The sequence below is a fragment of the Lagenorhynchus albirostris genome, unplaced genomic scaffold, assembly GCF_949774975.1.
Source record: "Lagenorhynchus albirostris unplaced genomic scaffold, mLagAlb1.1 scaffold_29, whole genome shotgun sequence".
In the NCBI taxonomy this organism is placed as follows: domain Eukaryota; kingdom Metazoa; phylum Chordata; class Mammalia; order Artiodactyla; family Delphinidae; genus Lagenorhynchus; species Lagenorhynchus albirostris.
Window position 1 is genome coordinate 127,107 of NW_026783366.1, and position 6,251 is coordinate 133,357.

Sequence of the window (6,251 nt, forward strand, 5' to 3'; positions counted from 1 at the left end):
GGACCCATGGAATGGGTAACATGCAGGATTACTTCAAAGGGTCTGCATTTGCTCACCGAACCTCACCAATTCTCTCAGCCCCAAGTGTCCAGCCTTATGTCTCACCCAGCTGTGGGTGTAGATGTGGTAAATCCAGGTTTCTTCACAAGCCTGAACGAATTATTTAAGAATTTCTCTCTCTTTCACTGTCTTTCTGTTTTGTTTTTGAAGTTTATTTTTATAATGGGGTTGAGCTGATTTTCACTGCTGTGTTTATGCGTCTGTACACACACTTGATTCTCTTACGGAGACATATAAATACATAGATTTTAAGATTCTTACTAGTCAGATATATTCCTCTGCGGTGAATAGGGGGTGTTGAGTCCACTTAGTTGAGCAAGGAGTAGGTCTTGTCTATTACATATTTGGCTTATGGAACGGTATCTGTGCTAATTTCAATCTCTGGATTTATGCAGCACCCCAACTCACCTTTCCCCTTAAGCAAACATGTTTGTTTTCTAAATGTGAGACTCTGTTCTGTTTTGTAATTCAGTTCATGTGTAGTCAAGTTTACATTCCCTCTATAAGTGATATCTTATGATAAGTTTCTTTATCTGTGTGACTTATTTCCTTAGAATCATCATACCTAAATCCACTCATTATGCTCCTACGGGCCTGATGATATTGATTTCATTGCTGAGTGATATTCCATTGTACATAAGTACCACAACTTCTTTATCCATTTTCCTCTTTCTGGGATATTTAAATTGTACCGTAGTCGAGGTTCTTGTAAACACAGCAGCCCTAAACTTTGGGGTGGCTGTGTCTTGTTGATTTTAATTTTCCTAAGCTATAGGGCCATAAGTGGAAGCAACCTAGGCTCTGTAGCTTTGTTTTTTAGAGGTTTCAGGAAACACCATACACTTCTCCAGAGTGGCTGTTGGCCATTTACATCCCGCCCATCAGCATAACAAGGCTCCCTGTTCTCCATGGCCTGTCCTGCCTTTCTGGTTTTTACACTTTTTTCAGATGGCCCTTTTGACCGGTGGGAAGTGAGACTTCATTGTAGTGCAGATCTCCGTTGCAGGCTTGCTTATTTGGACAAAAAGAGCGTATGCGTTTTTTCCTGCATGTATTCAGGAAAAAAACGCATATGCCCTTTTTGGCCAAGTGCATCATTGTCGAAGTTCTGCCGCTTTTCATATGCTTTAAATGCAGTTTCCATCTACCTCCTGAAATATATTTCCTGCAATTGTGCCATGCTTTCAAGTCCTCTTCGCAGCCTTACCTCAATATATTTTTGGATGATAGCTGTCATTTATAACTCTGCAGGTTTATTAATTACAGTGCCCCTGAGGTCCTTTCTTCAACTCGCTTTCTTGTGGGCTGGCCGCAGAACTGCAGGATTGCTTCAGGCCCTAATCTTGTTTCATCACGGCATGCTGAGCCTTTTGTTAATTCCTCTTCCTGGTGGGAAATGAGAGTGAAATGTGACCGTCCAAACACCTACAGCTAGTCTCTCATTGGTTCTCCCTATTCCCGTTCAACCTCCGCAGAAATTGCTAACTGTGCCAAACAGGAGTTTTAAGGCACTGACTCTCCACGTGGGGAGATTTTTAGTAAAGCGTCTGGAATGGCGAACCCGTGTACCAGGGGACAAAAAATGAGATGGGTTTTAGAAACGTTGCCCGATCACATGGTGTACAATCCTCTGGGTTTCCCATGCATGTTTTAGCTGTAGGAAGAATCCCTTAAACCAGGAGAGTTGGGACCCATGGAATGGGTAGCATACAGTATTACTTCAAAGGGTCTGCATTTGCTCACCGAACCTCACCAATCCTCTCAGCCCCAAATGTCCTGCCTTATGTCTCACCCAGCTGTGGGTGTAGATGTGGTAAATCCAAGTTTCATCACAAGCCCTGAACGAATTATTTAAGAACTTTCTCTCCTTCACTGTCTTTGTTTTTGAAATTTATTTTAATCATGGGGTTTAGTTGATTTTCACGGCTGTGTATACTGCTCTACACACACTTGATTCTCTTACGGAGACATATAAATACATATGTTTTAATATTCTTATTGTCAGATATATTCCTCTGCGGTGAATAGATGGTGTTGAGTCTAATTCGTTGAGCAAGGAGTATATCTTGTCTATTACATATTTGGCTTATGGAATAGTATCTGTGCTAATTTCAATCTCTGGTTTTACGCAGCACCCCAACTCACCATTCCCCTTAAGAAATCATAAGTTTGTTTTCTAAATGTGAGACTCTGTTCTGTTTTGTAATTCAGTTCATGTGTAGCCAAGTTTACATTCCCTCTATAAGTGATATCTTATGATAAGTTTCTTTTTCTGTGTGACTTATTTCCTTCGAATCATCGTACCTAAATCCATTCATTATGCTTGTACGAGCCTGACTCCATTGATTTCATTGTTGAGTGATATTCCATTGTACGTAAGTACGAAAACTTCTTTATCCATTTCTCTCTTTCAAGGATATTTAATTTGTACCGTAGTCGAGGCTCTTGTAAACAGAGCAGCCCTAAACTTTGCGGTGGTTGTTTCTTGTTATTTTAATTTTCCTGAGCTATAGTGCTATAAGTGGGTTTAGGATTAGGGTTAAGGTTAGGGTTAGGGAACGGGTATGGTTTAGGATGCGACAATGGTTTAGGGTGAGCGAAAGTGTTAGGGTACAGGTAAGTGTTAGTGTACCGTTTAGGATTAGGGTAAGTGTTAGGGTAATGCTTTGGGTTAGGGTTACGGTTAGGGAACGGGGACGGTTTAGGGTACAGGTAAGGGTAGGACAACGGTTTAGGGATAGCGTACATGTAAGGGTAAGGTTTAGTGTTAGCGTACAGGTTAGGATTAGGGGACGGGTTAGGGTAAGGCTTCAGGTAAGGGTTAGGGTTAGGGTTAGGGGAGAGGGACAGTTTAGGGTACAGGTTAGGGTGCGAAAATGGTTTAGGATGAGCGTACGTGTTAGGGTACGGGTTAGTGTTAGCGTACGGGCCAGGATTAGTTGACGGGTTAGGGTAAGGCTTCGGGTAAGGGTTAGGGTTAGGGTTAGGGTTAAGGGACGGGGACGGTTTAGGGAACAGGTTAGGGTACGACAACGGTTTAGGGTGAGCGTACGTGTGAGGGCACGGGTTAATCTTAGCATACGGGTTAGGATTAGGGGACGGGTTAGGGTAAGGCTTCAGGTAAGGGATAGGGTTAGGGTTAGGGGATGGGGACGGTTTAGGGGACAGGTTAGGGTATGACAAAGGTTTAGGGTGACGTAAGTGTGAGGGCACGGGTTAGTGTTAGCGTACGGGTTAGGATTAGGGGACGGGGTAGGGTAAGGCATCGGGTAAGGGTTAGGGTTAGGGTTAAGGTTAGGGTTAGGGGATCGGGACGGTTTAGGGGACAGGTGAGGGTACGACAATGGTTTAGGGTGAGTGTACGTGTGAGGGCACGGGTTAGTGTTAGCGTATGGGTTAGGATTAGGGGACGGGTTAGGGTAAGGCTTCGGGTTAGGGTTAGGGGACGGGGACGGTTTAGGGGACAGGTTAGGGTACGACAACGGTTTAGGGTGAGCGTACGTGTGAGGGCACGGGTTAGTGTTAGCATACGGGTTAGGATTAGGGGACGGGTGAGGGTAAGGCTTCGGGGAAGGGTGAGGGTTAGGGTTCGCGCTACGGTTAGGGTTAGGGGACGGGGAAGGTTTAGGGTCCAGGTGAGGGCTTGACAATGGTTTAGGGTGAGCGTACGTGTGAGGGCACGGGTTAGTGTTAGCGTACGGGTTAGGATTAGGGGACTGGTGAGGGTCAGGCTACTGGGAAGGGTTACGATTAGGGGACGGGGACGGTTTAGGGTCCAGGTGAGGGTACGACAACGATTTACGGGTAGTGTACGTGTGAGGGCACGGGTTAGTGTTAGTGTTCGGGTTAGGATTAGAGGACGGGTGAGAGTCAGGCTTCGGGGAAGTGTTAGGGTTAGGGTTCAGGCTACGGTTAGGGTTAGGGGACGGGGACGGTTTAGGGTCCAGGTGAGGGTATGACAATGCTTTAGGGGGAGCGTACGTGTGAGGGCGCGGGTTAGTGTTAGCGTACGGGTTAGGATTACGGGACGTGTGAGGGTCAGGCTTCGGGGAAGGGTTAGTGTTAGGGTTCAGGCTAGGGTTAGGGTTAGGGGACGGGGACGGTTTAGTGTTCAGGTGAGGGGCGACAACGGTTTACGGGGAGCGTACGTGTGAGGGCGCGGGTTAGTGTCTGCGTACGGGTTAGGATTAGGGGACGGGTGAGGGTCAGGCTTCGGGGAAGGGTTAGGGTTAGGGTTCGGGCTAGGGTTAGGGATAGGGGATGGGGACGGTTTAGGGTCCAGGTGAGTGTACGACAACACTTTAGGGGGAGCGTACGTGTCAGGGCGCTTGTTAGAGTTAGCGTACGGTTTAGGATTAGGGGATGGGTGAGGGTCAGACTTCGGGGAAGTGTTAGGGTTAGGGTTCGGGCTAGGGTTAGGGTTAGCGGACGGGGAAGGTTTAGGGTCCAGGTGAGGGTACGACAATGCTTTAAGGGGAGTGTAAGTGTCAGGTCGCAGGTTAGTGTTAGCGTACGGGTTAGGATTAGGGGACGGGTGACGGTCAGGCTTCGGGGAAGTGTTACGGTTAGGGTTCGGGCTAGGGTTAGGGTTAGCGGACGGGGAAGGTTTAGGGTCCAGGTGAGGGTACGACAATGCTTTAAGGGGAGTGTAAGTGTCAGGTCGCAGGTTAGTGTTAGCGTACGGGTTAGGATTAGGGGACGGGTGAGGGTCAGGCTTCGGGGAAGTGTTACGGTTAGGGTTCGGGCTAGGGTTAGGGTTAGGGGACGGGGACGGTTTAGGGTCCAGGTGAGGGTCCGACAACGCTTTAGGGGGAGCGTGCGTGTGAGGGCGCGGATTAGTGTGAGCGTACGGGTTATGATTAGGGGACGGGTGAGGGCCAGGCTTCGGGGAAGTTTTAGGGTTAGGGTTAGGGTTCGGGCGAGGGTTAGGGTTAGGGGACGGGGACGGTTTAGGGTCCAGGTGAGGGTCCGACAACGCTTTAGGGGGAGCGTGCGTGTGAGGGCGCGGGTTAGTGTGAGCCTACGGGTTAGGATTAGGGGACGGGTGAGGGTCAGGTTTCGGGGAAGGGTTAGGGTTATGGTTCGGGGTAGGGTTAGGGTTAGGGGACGGGGACGGTTTAGGGTCCAGGTGAGGGTCCGACAACGCTTTAGGGGGAGCGTGCGTGTGAGGGCGCGGGTTAGTGTGAGCCTACGGGTTAGGATTAGGGGACGGGTGAGGGTCAGGCTTCGGGGAAGGGTTAGGGTTAGGGTTCGGGCTAGGGATAGGGTTAGGGGACGGGGACGGTTTAGGGTCCAGGTGAGGGTCCGACAACGCTTTAGTGGGAGCGTGCGTGTGAGGGCGCGGGTTAGTGTTAGCGTACGGGTTAGGATTAGGGGACGGGTGAGGGTCAGGCTTCGCGGAAGGGTTAGGTTTAGGGTTCGGGCTAGGGTTAGGGTTGGGGACGGGGACGGTTTAGGGTCCAGGTGAGGGTCCGACCACACTTTAGGGGGAGACTGCGTGTGAGGGCGCGGGATAGTGTGAGCCTACGGGTTAGGATTAGGGGACGGGTGAGGGTCAGGCTTCGGGGAAGTGTTAGGTTTAGGGTTCGGGCGAGGGTTAGGGTTAGGGGACGGGGACGGTTTAGGGTCCAGGTGAGGGTCCGACAACGCTTTAGGGGGAGCGTGCGTGTGAGGGCGCGGGTTAGTGTTAGCGTACGGGTTAGGATTAGGGGACGGGTGAGGGTCAGGCTTCGGGGAAGTGTTAGGGTTAGGGTTCGGGCTAGGCTTAGGGTTAGGGGACGGGGACGGTTTAGGGTCCAGGTGAGGGTCCGACAACGCTTTAGGGGGAGCGTGCGTGTGAGGGCGCGGGTTAGTGTTAGCGTACGGGTTAGGATTAGGGGACGGGTAAGGGTCAGGCTTCGGGGAAGGGTTAGGGTTAGGGTTCGGGCTAGGGTTAGGGTTATGGGACGGGGACGGTTTAGGGTCCAGGTGAGGGTCCGACAACGCTTTATAGGGAGCGAGCATGTGAGGGCGCGGGTTAGTGTGAGCGTACGGGTTAGGATTAGGGGACGGGTGAGAGTCAGGCTTCGGGGAAGGTTTAGGGTTAGGGTTCGGGCTAGGGTTAGGGTTAGGGGACGGGGACGGTTTAGGGTCCAGGTGAGGGTCCGAAAATGCTTTAGGGGTAGCGTGCGTGTGAGGGCGTGGGTTAGTGT